At 33.1% G+C, this 17,085-nt stretch overlaps 1 protein-coding gene and 1 long non-coding RNA gene across 2 annotated transcripts in view; both read left to right on the forward strand.

Annotated features, from left to right (window-relative positions):
- Window positions 1–17,085, forward strand: part of SNF4Agamma (SNF4/AMP-activated protein kinase gamma subunit) — a 263,585-nt gene that overhangs the window by 149,650 nt on the left and 96,850 nt on the right. The window lies entirely within an intron of this gene.
- The window catches only part of LOC108380308 (uncharacterized), a 60,094-nt gene continuing 53,088 nt past the window's right edge, over window positions 10,080–17,085 (forward strand). Inside the window, exon 1 of the long non-coding RNA XR_001849553.1 lies at window positions 10,080–10,644. This is a non-coding gene — a long non-coding RNA (uncharacterized LOC108380308). The remainder of the gene's footprint in view (window positions 10,645–17,085) is intronic.

Genomic DNA, 17,085 nt, shown 5'->3' on the forward strand with positions numbered 1-17,085 from the left:
AAGGCCAACAACTGTGCCAAGTTTGGAAGAAATTGGTGCAGCGGTTACCAAGATATACACATGTAACCATAAGTGGGCGTGGCTATGCCCATTTTCCAAAAATTTATAATAATGTTATTTTTGGTCTAAAAATTATTGTAAAGTTCAATTTTGAGTGAATAATCTTCAGTAGTTACTAAAATATCACAGTTTTCGTATTTCTCAAAATTACCGTTATATGGGAGGTAGGCGTGGTTATTGTCCGCTTTTGCCCATTTTCAATACTATCCGCCGTACGCCAGAAAGAAGTGCACGTACAAAGTTTCGTTAAGATATCTCAACGGACAGACAGACAGTCACCGCTTAATCGATTTCTCTTTTCATTCTGATCATTTATGTATACATTTGTCTATATCTATCTCGATTCGTTTTGCCTGTTACAAACAACCGTTATGTGAACAAAGTTATAATACCCTTGTGCACAAGTGCGCTCGGGTATAAAAATCGTATATACACAAACTAAAAAGTGAAATTAAATGAAAAATTAAAGTGAAATAAAAAAATAAAGTTAAAATGCGACTAGGTTGCCGCATCCGCTTGGTTTGAGAAGGCAGCACACAAGTTCGCTCCCCACCCCGTGCAAAATCCAAAGAAGATTTTTCAAATTATTTCAGGCGACTTATGTATGTACTCATGTATGTACTTCTATCTGAACTACGTAAATAATTATGAAACGCAATAAACAGAACGTGACTGTCTAAATTTATGAAGCAAACATTGCGGGTTTCCAAGGGATGAGCTTAGGCTGATTTTGAAATCCCACCCTTTTGAGCAACATAACAGTATGATGTTGTACATATGTATGTATGTATGTATGTAGCTACGAATGCTGACCTTCAAAGCAAGTGAATTTTTTTGTTGTTTTTTTTTTTACTTTTGTTGTGCGTAAGGTAAACAGTTTGATATTAAAGCGCTTGAACGGCAGATGTACAACATACAACGCAGTGGCGGGTTTGCAGTCTTGTCCGCTCTAGGCTGTTGTTGTGTACTGTAGTATAAGTAAGCAAACAAGCTAAGCTAGTTTAGTTCAAAAAAACTGATAGCGCTCGATCCTAATTTTTTTATATTTCAGGAACAATTGTGTTCTAAGTCTGAAGAAAAAAATAATTTATATGCCTTGGACTTTACTTCGACTTCTGACATAATTAATTTCGTCAGGTTAGTAATAAAATAAAATTTACATTAAAGTTCCTTAGACCTGGGTGTTATTACAACCATATAGCTTTTAAGGGTTAAGTGTAGCTAAATTGAGTTTGCACGAGATATGTATATTATGATTAAGAGTTCTTTAAAATTTCAAAAGGAAAAAATGTATAAACTGCGTTTGTAAAATTAATTGGCCCTGTCGCGAAAATCATGTAAACAAATATTCCTCACAGTTATGTACACATTTTTACTTTCAGATCATTGAAAATTTTATTTTTTTTTTGTTTTTTCGATCAAGAATTATCGTTAAATTTGGATTTCTTATTTTTTCGGTAAACTTAATCGTTAGTTTGTGTTTTTTTTATTTTTTTGCAACAACTTTTTAACGTTATAGTGGAGAATATTTTTTATGACCGATTTTAATCCGTTATCATATAAAAAAAAAAATAAATCTTAAAATAACAAATAAATCAATGTAAATTTAATATGATCGCAAAAAATAATAAGCAAAAATTATGATTATTTTTTATTTTAAAAAAATAGAAATGCAAAAATGACGACTAATTTTGATTATGGTTTTACTATAAACTAACTGTTGTAACTGTAACTGTGAACTATTTTTCTCAATTTATTTTTGTTTCGTCTGCTAAATTATGGAAATTATTTATTCACATGGAATAAGCGATAAGGCTGAATAGAAATATTTAAAGCAAGAATTGGTTTTGAATATTCTAAAACTTTTATCACCTCTGCTTTCGTACAAATCTCGCCTTCATATCTAAACTCTAACAGAATGATATAGCGCAGGTTTGAAAAGCAAAGCTGGAATGAAAGGAAAAATTGTGGGCGCGATTTATGAAATGTGTCACTTTCTAAATGCTTTCGGCCTTAACAGCATTTGTTAATTAAATTTCGAAGCCACTGTAAATGTAAATAACTCATGGGAAAAAGTTAAGAGCGAAATACACCACACAAGCGGCTTGTCAAACATACTTTTCCCATTTTGCCATAGACCATGCAAACATGAGTCGTTCAAGCACAGAATTTTAGTTTTCTTTCGGTTAACAATGTAAAACATTTTAGTTTTCTACCATTATTCTCCCTTACGTCTTCACTTGGTTAAATTTCAGTTGCAATTGAGGCGATTTACCATCCACATCGCAAGCGGTTTGATCAAACGTCAACATGGCGGCCAGAAAATCAAAAAAATTTGATATTTGCTCAAATTTCCCTCAAGCGGTTTGTCAAATCTTCAAACACCCCATAGACAGCACAAATGGCTTGAAGCTAAGGGAAATTTCGCTTGGTTTGTCAAGCCGCTTGTGTTGTGTATTTCGCTCTTTAATCGATGTAAGTCAAACACATATACAGTCAGCGTCAAAAAATATGAATACGCTGACGTTGTAACGATTATATAAAAATATAATTAATTCAACAACAAAACCCACAAGAACGATTTTTTTAATTTTATACAGAACTCAGGAAAATGCAAAAAATATCAACAAATTTTCATAAAATTTTTAAATCTCTTAATTCAATTTCTTATAAAATTTTTCAGTATGCCGTTGATTTTTGAGGATTTTTTTTTTTTTGTCGAGGGTGTTGCACACTTTCTTCCATATAACACATGAACGAAATCAATTTTTATGTGGACGAAAATGCGAAACACCGTCAGCAAAAAAAAAACTCAAAAATCAACGGTAATCTTTAGAGACTTGAAACTTACCCCTCATACTCAAAATCTAAGAAATTGTTTTGAAACTTTTTTAAATTTTCATGGTATTTTTTTGAATTTTCTAGTTCTATTTGTTTTTTTTTTTAGATTGGCGCTTACACATATGTTAGTGTTTGGCCGAGCTTCTCCTCCGATTTGTGGCGTGCGCCTTGATGTTGTCACACAAAGCGGAGGGACCTACAGTTTTACGCCGACTCCGAACGGCGATTGCATTTTTATGAGAAGCTGTTTTTCATGGCAGAAATACACTCGGAGGTTTGCCATTGCCTGCCAAGGACGACCGCTGTTAAGAAAAAAACCTTTTTTCTCTATTTTTTGCGATGTTGCTTTGACCAGGGTTTGAACCCAGGCGTTGCGGAGTGGAAGCGCGCACTGCTTACCACTACACCACAGCGGCCGACTAGTTCTATACAAAATTAAAAAAAATGATTTTTGTGGTTTTTGATGTTGAACGAATCGTATTTCTATAAAAAATTAAGAAAGATTTGGTATAAAAAATATAGATAACTAAAATCGTCAAAACGTCGACGTATTCATATTTTTGACGCTGGCTGTAATATATATATAATTAGTCTAATTATAAAGAAAATCAACAACAACAACAAATTATAAACAATTATAGATCAGATAGCAGCATAGGTATGTACATAATACCGAAACTTCTTTGCGACACCGGAATATTTATGTTTATGTTAATTACTCTTCATTTAAGACGCATGCGCGCTCACTTTATGTTACATCTCTCTCTCTCTCTCTCCCTCTTTCTCTCTCTTTGTAGAACTTGCAATAAACCCATCTCATTCAAACCTTTACATTGTTTTCAGAAATTTTCCATTTTCACAAAACAAAAACAAAAACAACCAGCTGGTGGACTTGCAAGGTATAAAACAAAAAACAAAAGTTAAAGAAATCGAATCACGTGTTATTTGTTATGGTGGTAGGTAGATAGTCTGATGTTTTGGGTGCCCACACTGGCAGTTATATATATATATATATATATGTGTGTAAACGTGCGATTCTTACACGCCCAATACGCCCGCATCCAGAGGTGTCGCCAGCATCGGCCCACCAAGTATTGCGCAACATGACTTTTATCACGTAGGCAAATGCCAAGTGTCTGGCATTAGGGCGCCGGCTTTGGCAGTTGTTGGTTTTTTGAACGAAAGGGAAAGGAAAGAAAAAGGGGAAATGCATACCTGCATGTATATGTATGTATTTAAATAGAAAGGAGTATGCTCCCTATCACCTAATTCAATATGTAGAATATGGATACCCATCATAAATCGTATTACCTTGTCTGGTGATTTCGGCCGTTGCTCCGAGTACTTATGTATGTACACATGTACTGCATGCATACAGTAAATCTTCAATCGTGCACTCAAAAAAAAAATTATAATTTTGTTGTTATATTCAGAAAATTTATTGCTTCAGGAAACTAAGAACATATCAAATTTAAATTAGTTAGAAAAATATTACAAGCTTTTTATCAAAATTACTAATATTTTAACGGGCGTAGCCAGGTAGGGGGATGCTCGAGCCCCCCCCACCCCCTAACTTTCCTTATATATATATAAAATAGTACCCTGGAATGCCAGCTTAATAGGGTCGAGTCCCCACCCCGCCCCCTACCAAAAGTTGTGCAAGCCATCACCTCCAATGACACGCCCATGTTAAAGTAATGCGTCCTCGAAGCGAAAGTGGAAGCGTTTGCCGATTTCCTCCGATTTCGCATTCGTTTCTTAGGTAAATACGTTACCCCAATAAATGATTCCAGCTTCTTTGCTGGGTACGTATATACCCCTACACCGCCCTAACAATTCTCTGTTGTATGACATTTTCACCGCAGTGTAATTAATTAATGCAAACAATAAACCAATTGATAGCAACAAAAATAATAGCGTCGCAGTTATTTGAAAAACAATAAAAACCAGTATACTATTTACAACTCAAATAATACCAAACAAACAACAAATTGTTAACAAACTAACAAGTAGATATGTGAGAGGCAGCTGCAGGTACATATGGATATATGAAGGTATACATATATTATGCACATTAGGGTGGTCCAAAGTAAGGTCAGACTTTTTATGCCCTCACCCCTAGGATTGTTCTATAACGAAAAAATATACCTTTTTTGAACTAAAAAAAGACTTAAAGGTCACTCAAAGCACTCAATCTTTTCGATGTATTTTATATTTGGAAAAACCACTTTTCGTAGAAATGGTATAGGATTTTTTTAAATCAACATTTTTCGATCGGAGAACTCTGGTTCTCTTCAGAAGACTTCCAATAAAAATACCCAATTGTTTATGAAGAGAAACAGTTTTCCGATCGAAAAATATGGATTTTCAAAAATTCTATACCATTTCTACGAAGTGTTTTTTTTTTTATTTAAAATACATGGAAAACTTTGAGCGCTTTGAGCGACCTCTAAATATTTTTTGAGTTAAAAAAGGGTATATTAAAGGTATAAAAAACAGAGGTGTATTTCGTTATATAAAAGTCCTAGGGGTGAGAGCATAAAACGTCCGAAGTTCCTTTAAAACATGCATTTTTGGACCATCCTAACGCACATATGTATGTATGTACGGTGTGCGACCACCACCTCAATCGGTAATACCATGGTTACAGATACCACATATAAATTTTGACCGTTGATTGGAGTCGGTTAAGGTGTGTCGCAAATGGGTCAAAGGCCAAATGTTTCTATGGACTCAAAAAATTAAAAACATTTTTTTTTTAATAGCCAAAAAACGATACTACTAAGGTCGAGGATATCACATAAAAATTTTTGAACATTGCCTTCTGTGCGACACGCCTTAACCGATTTCAATCGAGACAAAACTTTTATGTGATATCTTCGACTATAGTAGCATCGGCGTAGGGGTTGAGGTTTAGGAAATCTGATGTAAAAGTTTGCTTCCTATATTTAAGGGCCACCCTAATGTACATACATACATAGTTGATAGTTGGATAAGTGATTAACAAGGTGATGTGCTCAGCAGAAAGTGTCGTAGAAAACTATTTTGGGCTGGGTCACCTTAGTTAAAAAAAAAACTTAGAGACATTTGTAACTTAATTTGTTTGCCAGACACTCCATTTTAGAGGTTAATTCCACATATTGCTTGCATTCTGGTATACCCTCTACAATAAATCGCATTACCTAATTACGTTTAGCTCCCAAGGGTGCAATTAGTTTTAGTGTTGTCGATAAAGAAATTAACGCTACTCCATTTTTACCTTAGTATGTACATTTGGAACATACATACATACATACATATGTACGACTGGGCAGTGTTCTTGGTTTTATAGGCTTACTTAAGACACAAATACATATGTATTTATATATGTAAATACAAGCATACACCTAAGTACATACCTCCAAATTCTTCCATGCCGGCGTTTTTCAACTGCGTAATTTAATAGTAGGGTAAGATTTATTTAAATGTAAGAAAAAATTCAGCAAGAAGTAAAAACAAAATAAACAAACATGATGGCGCGCATACACATGTACGTACATGCATCACGGTTTTGCAAACTTTATTAGTATTAGTGCCGGTAAAAAATAAGCAAGCAAATATTTGTTGTTTTATAGTCTATCCATAGCGGAGAAACCACCTCTGATATGCACATATGTAGTTATATGCATACCTATATGTATACAATACATACACTCGTACGAACACTGAAAGCAGCTGTTGTATATAAATAACAGTATTTTGCTCCCCTACTGTGAACCATACTCTCTACGCCTGAGACTCTTCAAGTCTAATTATAAATGTGTGAGTACCCACTATGTATTACTCAGCCCCCTACTGTTAGATATACATATGCATATCTATGTACACCGGTTTCAGAGCATTTTCTCTACGCTGTTCTACGACTTTCGCCTGCTTAATATTACAGTCTGCTGTAAAATAACAGGTTTTCTTTACATATAACGTTAAACATAATGAACAGTGGTATAATTTAGGCAAAATTTTTCCTGAATCCAAAAAACGAGGGCCTCCTGGTCAGGCCATGACATTGACATAAACATTGATCAACGTGCTCCACCTTTTCCCCGTGTTTGCAGTTGAGTTAGAAATGATTGGTTTGGTATCCCGTCCTTTTGACATTGTGTCCACATATGTATGTAAGCCAGTGTCCCGTTCAACGGAAGCGGTGGAGATATATGAATCATTTCTTGAGGCCATGTTGTTCCGCGGCAACTCTGCTGATTGCAGCCTCGAAAAGAAGTACCTAACCAGGGTTTAAGAATCTTAGGTGTACCCATTCTCTTAGCAAATTTCTCAACAGTTTTTTTTCGTATAGCTCGTTGGCCATGTAACTGTCCTGTGACTAGGGACCAATGAACACTTCATAGCATTGTAATGCTAATCTTAGCAGCATGGCTGTTAAAGTAGATCGCAAAAGTTCGCTTTGTAGAGGCTTGGTGTAGAACCACAGATTTGCCACCTGTTAATTCTAATGCATAAATGCTGCAGTGGTTAGGTCATCAAAGATCTTTAATACAATCGAAAAAATAATTACGTTGTGCTCACAATTGCTTTTCAACTCAGAAGAAAAGATTTGGTACCCAGTATTAGCCGTTGAGTGGTGGTGGCCCTGCTATTTGCTATAGCAAGACTTTTCTTGTCATATCCAATTGCTTTATCGTAGTCAAAATAATAATAAATTTCCTTATCGAAATTACATATGTGACCTGGTCTACGGAAACGGGGGTTTAGGTGTCAAAAAAATCAATTTTCACTTTTTGGTTGATTCGGATGGAAGATGAGATGATTTTCACTTTTAACAGCTTTTTCACAGAAAACTTTTTTCGCGCGTAAGCTCCCTTTTCGTAGACCAGGTCACATATATTAATTTCGTTAGCCAAACCCATTTTTCTCCGTTAAGCGAAATTTGTTGTGCATATTTTTATAATGAATCAAATTAAAGTGTTCTGGTGACAAAAATATTTAAAATCATGGAACTATTGTACTGTGCGTCACTCCAAAATACCTGGGATAACATCACTTCCCTTGTAGGTCGAATCGAAATATGAAATTTGTCAAACACCGGTTTACAATTTGATGTTTGTGGAAAACAATCCGATAGTTAGCGTAGCTGTTGTTGTTATTGTAACAGCATACAAATTCCCCAAAGAGTCTCTGGGGAGTATTGCTGGAGTGACCGTCCTTGGCCAGATATAAATCTGGGTCCTTTCGGTTACGTAGACCCGACTGTCGTGTTGGTCCACAATAAAAAGTAAATAAAAACCACAGCCATTCACAATAATACAACTGTCGGGCATATGAAAACGATAATACGAAAACTGATTTCATACAATAGCTCGCAAGCGTTAGTTGGCGATGAATCGATGTTCAGTTTATCACATGAAAAGTTGAATACCTCAGTCAGCTTTCAGTCGATTTTTGAAAGTAGACATTCGCTGTTCTCGTCATTAAACGAACTTTTAAATGAATTCAAGATTAGTTCGGTTACTTTAAAAAATAGTGCGTAGTGCGGATGGGACTGCAGCCGACTTGTGGGATTGCTGATTGGTCACTACTTGTGACACAAACAGCGGTCTGTTGCTGGCATACTCCATTTGGCACTTCCTGCCTTCGCGGGTCGGATCGGCTTTTTTTTTAACGTTTAGCACATTCTACAACAACAATCATGTAAATCAAAACTTCAAACTTTGGAAAACACTAAAGAATTTTCAGCAAATTTTCACCAAAGTTTAAAAACCATCAAATTTTTGAAAAAAAAATAAAAAATCGAGTACAGCTATATATATTATTGATCATAATTTTTTAAATCAAAAATTATTAGCCAAAAATGCGTATACATACATATATGCTACACTGTATGTACATAACAGAGCTCTGATAATGCAATGCAGCTACATATTATGTACGCATATTTATCACTGTTCCCTCAATATCACACGCTCTCTGTTATTCAGTTGCCATCGATAAGTACCTATGCTTGAATGTGAATATGTATGCGTTATTTTCAGCATTTTGCGTTAGTGTGCGTTCATGTTGTTGGTTGCCTTCAGGGATGCCTACTGCGGGTGAATTCCCCCATTATGGCGGAATTCCCACTTTGAGGGCGAATGGGGAAAGACCTGATGTCTTTGGCGGAAAATATTTGATATTTTATTATAAATCACAGATACTAAATTATAAGTACTAGTCAATATGTGGTGGTGGCTAAGTTGGCTAAGTTGTTTGAACTCGGCCCAAATGAGCCAAAAATTTAGCTTATTATTTTTTAATCCAATTTTGATTTCGAATTTTTTTTGGTCGAAATTTCGTCTAATAGCCCATTTACACCAAACGCTTAACTGCAGTTAGAAGCTCTGATAAGTTACACTTATTTTAACAAAAGGTTTAATTTTTAATTTCTGCTATTTTCCTTTCGTTTGCTTGTACTTAATATGAGCAACCAGCTCCTTCGAGTTGTAATTTGCTTTTTCCAATAGGCATAAACTGCAGTTAAGGCTTGGTGGAAATGAACGATTAGTTAATATTGTAATAAGATCAGTATTCAAAGTAAATAGTATGACCGTGTAAATTTCATCAAAGCAAACCGTCGTTGAATGCAGAGTTGAGCGCATCAGCACCTTCAAATAGGGTTTCAGCAACGCTTTTTAATTAAAGAAAACATATTAAGGGGAAAACCACTAAAAATGGGGGATTTTGGGGGAGTTTTCCTCGACAGATTTGGCATCCCTGGACGCTTTGCACAGTAGTTGAGGAATCTGTAGATAAAGTGGCGCGTATTATATCAATTCAGTTCACTTTCAACCAGCAAGCTAGATTGTGGTGCGACTCTTTAAACATTTACCTGAGTAATGTTTGTGGAAGGCAATTTTTTCGCTTGAAAACGTGCAGAAAAAGAAAACAAATCCAGTATAAATTTATTGATAATTTAAAAAGTATTAAGAACGGAAACACTAAAGCGTTTTAGATTTTCAAACTGAAGTGATAAAATTGCCTTGTCTCGTGCAATTAAAACCGCTGTGAACAGCGCGCTGCACTAAGTGGGTGTGTCTGGCTAGAACGCCAGAGGATTTTTTGCTTTGAGCAGAGTGAAGAGATTCAAATTTTTGAAGAAAGGAACCATTTTGTGCGATTATCTATGTACATACATATGTATATAATTCACAAGTTTTATAAACTAAAGTGTGCAATTAAAAATCAAAGTCACGTGCTTTGTATTTGGAGGCAAATTTTCTTGGGATTTTAAATCGACCAACAGGCTTTGGTGTAAATAAATAACAAAAGTAAAAGAAATGTGCAGCTAGATAAACCGGTTAGCAGTTGTTGTGGATTTTTTTTTTTGTTTTGGTTTTATTACCTGAACAGCAGCCAAACAAAAAAACAGCAAATGAGTAAAAAATAGGAAGCAGTGTCTAAAATTATAAATGCGGCCTAAAACCGGTTGTTAATCGCCTGCTGTGGACAGGTTTGGAAGAAATTAACATATGAGGAATGGAGAAAAGATTGACTGAAAATAAGCGAGGAGGTGAAAAAACCATAAACCAACGTTAAAAAAAAAAAAAAAAAATTGTGTGGGTACTACAATCTGGTATTCTGGTGATTATTAAATTGTGCTATTTGGCGTGTGAAAAGGTAAAGCAATATAAGTGAATATAGTAAACTCAAATACTTTTATAACTAGCAGCAGTAAGATATCTTGCAACTTGCCGGCTGTAGAAACAATTTTACGTAAGTGTTTTAAGTGATATTTTTACATATATTTTATTATTAGTATTATTTTTTTCGTTGTCAACACTCTTCCTCTCTCTACTACACGGGCAGTTTATTCATTTTGCGATCTATACAACATGTTTTCTCTATATGTATGTAGATATGTACATGCTGGTACATTAGACTGCATCACCCCCTTATACAAAAAAAAAATGTTGTCCACTGGAATTATAAAATCTATTATATTTTAAGACTTGCACCAAAATATTTTGGATAAATATTAGGATTTACGTGAACTGGACCGATTTGAAAAAAGGTACATCCAAAAATGGAGTTTTTATGAATAAACTATTTTTGTTTAAGAATTTTTTGAAAAAAATCAACTCAGATGACAAAATAGTTTAAGCTTAAAAAATTTGCATACAAAAATTTTTAAAAATTTTCAATGTAAACACAATAATGAGATTTTCGATGCTATTTTTGACCTTTTTTCAAATGTTGGTTTAAGAAAAACTTGAATAACTCAGACAAAAATTTTTTTTTTTAAATATTTGTATAGATATTTTTTAAGCTTAAACTGTTTGGTCATCTGTGAGGATTTTTTTTTTAGAAATACTTTAAGAAACTATTTTTATTCATTAAAAAATCCATGTTTGGAGGTATTTTAAAATGGGTCCAACTTACGTATGAAAATCATAATATTTTTCCGAATCATTTTGGTGGAAGTTTTCAAATGTATACCGAAATTTTTTTAAACTGATAAAAAATTTATAATTAGCTCCCCATAAAAACATTTTAACCCTTATTTTACATAAAAAAAGCTTAAGCTTAAGATATTACGCCGGTCAACACGTCTTCTGAATCCCTTAATAATACGTTTTGTAATCCCGGCCGAAAAACCGCAACCTTTTTCGGTGATGCAGTCTAATATAAATATAGTAGTAGGTATCTTATGGTATACATAGGCGGCCTAAAGATAAAAATTTTGCTTTTTGATTGCCGCGCGAAAAACTAAAAAAACAAGTAATTTTTAGAAAAAAAACCGACTTCAACTCCCATATAAAAAAATATATATATATATATATATCTCAAGATCTACTGATCGGATCTCAACCAGATTAGTATGGGACCACCTCTGAGGCACTACCTTTCCGATGCAAAAAGAATTATCGAAATCAGTTGACGTGGTCCAAAGTTATGTGGTAACATACATAAAAAAAAAAAATAATATTCCGACGAACTGATAACCTCCTCCTTTTTTGGAAGTCGGTTAAAAATTAATAGCGTATGTCAACAAAAGACAGCAAACTGACAGCTCATTGTTAGCTTTAAGCTGTCACTGTGGCTCATCAGGCCTTGGTCATCACTTATGTTACTTTCAGCCCCCGTTTTCTTCATCTACCCCACCCATTAGAGCTTTGCTCTTCACTGAACCGCTCAAAAATTGAACGATACATATGTAGGTATTTGTACAAGTGTGTAGTTTTCTGCTTTTATCTTCGACTTCAATTCAATTTGTTGATTTTGTGTACAATAATAGCAATAACTTCTGTATGTATATTTGTTGTTCCAATGGAGACAAGTTTATTTATTAATTAATATTTTTGGTTTGTTTTTTTTTTCTCGATTTTATGTTGATTAATCGACAACTTGCCGTAGCTTTTGTTTATTAAGATGAAAAACAAATATGTACAAATTTCTGCTTTTTATCGAAAAACAGTTTCGAATCATTGTGTTTGTGTGAGGAAATTAAAATAAGTTCTATTACTTATAGTACGGAATTCCAAGCGACTTTTGGCTGTTAAAAAGTTTTTTCACAACTTCAAACTTACATGTGTTTATATGTACATCCATACATATCTTATAAGTATACTCAAATTTATAAACACACGTATTTCTACCCGCACCATTTAACTGCTGTTTACAAACTTTGTAAGTATCTTATTTTGTTTACCGAGAATTTCTAGATTGTTCGCCAAAATTCTCTCCATTCTTTCTGGTAAAAATGGGAATTCTCTTAATTTTACTCAAAATTTGCAGTAGCTGTATTTCAGCAAAGGTCGGTGGTGTTATGTAGAAAATTTTTTGTTTGCCAAACTGCATGCAACTGCAATTGTTGTTGCACAAACTAGGAGAGCATTTCTCTATTTATGACTTGCATTAAAAGTTGAGAGTTGGCCAACGTTCGTTGATACCGTCGAAACAAGGGTTGCCAATCTGGCGCTCTCATTGCAAATATGTACACACAGTTTACTAAATTGTCACTTTCATTCTTGTGCGGCACATACGCATAGTACCTACAAAAATGTATAACAATTCAACAAAATTTCATAAAAATTACAAATTTTCAAAAAATTTTTGTATTTTTTTGAGTTTGCAGTTTGAGTTACAAAATTTTTTTTGTTGAAGTTGCTATGCATTTTCTTCCAAACAAAACAAGCTCGTCTATTTTTTTAGAACCTCTGCTAACTAGAGATTCAACGAATCGATTAAATTTGGAGCAAAAAATCGATGCATAAATTTCTAAATGAATTTCTCTCAAAATCAACACACAAAAAAAACTGCTATCATCTTGGCCAAGAAATATTTGCTTTCCAAAGCAATTCAAAAGACTCATTTAGGAGTACCGTTAGTTTCTTTATGACGATCGGAACTACAAAATTTCAAGCGCATATTTCTTATGAATTGTGGGCACAATTTTTATAAAAAATTATGAAGACCCAAAAATGTTTCTACAACAAATTTTTGCTATTTGTAATTTTTTCACATTTTTTCCCTACAAAATTGGTAATTTAATATTTTTCACAAGAAGTGCCAGAAATTTGTTGTTCTGCAAGAAATTTCCCACTATAGCAAATGGAATTGATGGTAGAAAATTGCGCAAAAAAATTCAGAAATATGTGGAAAGTGAGTCTTGGCTGATTGCGCATTTGTGCTATATGCACTTCGATAGCAAGCATGTCGGTGTATTTTTGTCTCAAAAACTTCAAGCGCGCAAGACTTTATTCAATAAAAGGGGTACTTTCAGAAATTTAAAATTATATTTTTAATCTGATGAACATAGATATAACTATGTACTACTCATTATGATTCAAGTTGATAAATTTTTCCAGAACTTGACGAAATATCAGTACTCACTTCTAACAAAATATCGTTTTCATTTATCAGCTGGCAATAAGAAATGCATACATACATACTCTGTTCTAAATAAAGCAATCATGATATCAAATTGAACTTTATTGTCCGATAGAGTTTTTTCTTCAAATTTGAATGGATTTCATATTCGTTCCCCAGTAACAATAAAAGCTTTTAGCTTAACAAATTTTACTGATTAAAACGTTACAAAGAAATTTTGTCTGAAATATGTTTACTTAGCCTAAATATATAGATCAAAATCTATACTTGTGGAGGTACTTTTTTTCTGAAGACTTCACGTGCCGAGTCACTAAAGTTGAGTAACCATTTAAGAGATTGGAAAATACAGCTAATTTATCAAAATAAAATCAATCAAAATATTTTACTTACCGGTTTTTATCCCTGCGGTCTGGTAATTTCTTGGTAATTTTTCTAAGCCTTTTTGTTAAAATTTTTTGTTCCCGAAATTTCTAAAATTAAAGCAGTCTTACTTTAACTTACCTTAAACCAGTTGTTTTTCATAATTTCTTTCTTTGCCGAGATGGTGGCTATTATATCTACATATGCAGGTGACTCAAAGTTCTCGCTTCTTAAATTGTTTACATATTTGTTTAAAGAAGCGCTGTTGACTTCCTTATAGAAACGCTTAATGAGTCAGTCAAGAGCCATGCAGTAAACCACGATTGCTCCAGAAGTACATAGTCACTTATTTAGTAGGTTAGACTTTAGCATAGATTACTATAGTTTTGTAGACACGATTGGAAAATGATTGAATTGACTAGATAAAAAAATATTTTTCTATAAAAAAGTATTTATAAAAAAAAATCTTAATGAACTGAAAATACGGCGGATTGGCAGCGAAACGAGATGCTTATTTTCTGCTTCAATATTTATGGATACAATTTATTAAAATAATTGCCTAAAAATATTCAACTTCAGCTGTTACATATACAACTTGATAATTAATAATATTTTACAACTCACAGAGCAAGCAAAAAAAAAAAAGAATTCGTTGAAATTTCTTAGCAAATATTTCATTTGTTTATTGTTTTTCAACACTTTGCATTCCACTGAAATATGATATTTAATCATGTTGTTGAACAGCAACAAGTACATAACTACATACATACATAGATACATTTTATAAAGGCCTCAAATGTTTGTTTAGATATTTTGTTTGCATCGCTTACTCAATTTTTTCTCCTTTTTCGCACGTAGTTAATTACATACAGTGACTCAAACAATTACCACGTGTTAATTCTTTTTTTAATATTCGTAGTGTTTTTCGTGCTAAATTTTTTTTGGTTATTTTTTTATAAAGCACCGCTTTAAACAAAACCATATAAATCATAGTTTCAAACTCTATACAAAATTTAGAAAACTTCCAAAAAAAATTTCATCAAAATTTCTACTATTTAATCTGAATCTTTAGAATATTTTTGGGCATGCACTTTTATAGCTCATACAATTTTAGTCTAATGATTTTGATTTTTGGGATTTTTTTTTTTGGTGACGGATTTTTGCAAAAAAAAACATTAAAAATCAGCGCAATTTTTTAGCCGGTTGAAATTTGAGCTCCATTAGACTAAAATTTTATGGGCTATAAAACTGAATAGATACCCTAAATGTTTTAAANTCATGAATACACAAATTTATTGACACTACAGGACAGCTCACATATAGTTGCACATCATCAGCATAAACATGAATGTTGCAGTGCTTCAGTACTTTAGGGAGATCATCAACGTATAATACAAATAATAATGGACCGAGTATGGATCCCTGGGGAACCCCTTTGGACACGGTTAAATAATTGGATTCCGGATTGGTTGGATTTCGGTGAAAAATATTTTTATAAAAAGAAAAAAAAATAGCTCGGAAAACATTACAAATATTTAAAAAAAAATCAACACCTGGTCATTTGTTTGAGTCACTGTATACACATATATTCCGGCATGCAATGTATGCCATTTAAAGTGTAACTAAATATTAAAAGGTGTGTAAGGTCAGGCCTATTAGGATTGTAAAAGAGGAAGTACAAATTGAACCGAAAATTTAAATAAAACGTCAAAAGAAATCACAAAAAACAAGTGGGGGGTGAAAATAAAGACTGGCTCTCTTTTTGTGCATAGGAAAAAGTTAATTACAGCGTTATTTTCAATTTTTTGAATTTCCAGTTGCATAATTATAAGGCCACCACATATTAAAGGGTTTTGACTACTTATTTTTGTATAATTTAAATTCAATTATTTTCTTATAAAAATATAGCTCATTCTATAACAAACACCATGCAAAATACCGTTGATTTCTGGATTTTTTTTTGACGGTGTTGTTGATTTTCTTCCACATAAAAAAATTTCCGAACCTACTTTGTATCGAAGAAAATGACTCATACTGTCAACGCAAAAATTTCCAACAATCAGCGGTATGTTGTAGCCTTATGAAACTGGAACTTATTTATACTAAAACTGCATACGCAAAAATTTTCAAAAAATTCTTGTGAAAGTTCGCTGAATTTCTATAATTTTTACACAAAGTTTGAAATGTGGATATACATACATACTAGATGGTACAGTATGAACTATATTTTTATAAGAAAATAATTGTTAATATGTGGTGGTCTTATAATTATGCAACGCAGTGTATATGAAAAATTTATGAAGAAAGCTTAAACTTAATTTTGGCTGTTTTAAGAGGTGTCAAGACGAAAATCCATATGACAAACTTTTTGAAAGTAAGCGAAGGCAATTAAAAACTTTTTTTGCATGTATATCGACGCGATCTGATATACAAATACAGCTAAACGTCTTCTTTCCCAAAAATGCTGCTCATTAAATTCACCAAAAATAGATTCTTCTGAAATGACCAGCCAGGGGGACATTTAAGAAACTTAAGTGCTAATTTTTCAGTTTAAAAATAGCTCAGAAAAACAGATTTTATTAGTTTACCAAATGCGCTTAATATACTTGGCTAGTTGGCAAAATCAAAAATTTTCAAAAGTTGTAAGCATATATTTTTGTAGGTTTTTTTCAAGAAAGAACCGAAAAACACATTTCTTTTAATTTTTGTTTTTTCAAGTTTATTACATGCTGTTTTCAGGTCGAAAAGAGGAAAAGAAAAGTTAGAGCAAAAGCATAGAACTTTTAAAAAAGTTCACTGCCCACTGTTTTCAGATCAAAAATTAAAAAAATTAAAAATCCTTTTTTCGAAGATCATGCTGTTTTTTCTGGACTCTCTAGCTCAAAAGATTTAAAATACTCTCAAATTTATTTCACTAGCTGTTCTCGTTTTCGAGATACATATTCGATTTAAAACCATAAATTT

This window comes from Rhagoletis zephyria, unplaced genomic scaffold (assembly GCF_001687245.7).
Source record: "Rhagoletis zephyria isolate East Lansing unplaced genomic scaffold, Rhagoletis_zephyria_1.1 Rzeph_scaffold_00126, whole genome shotgun sequence".
NCBI lineage: Eukaryota > Metazoa > Arthropoda > Insecta > Diptera > Tephritidae > Rhagoletis > Rhagoletis zephyria.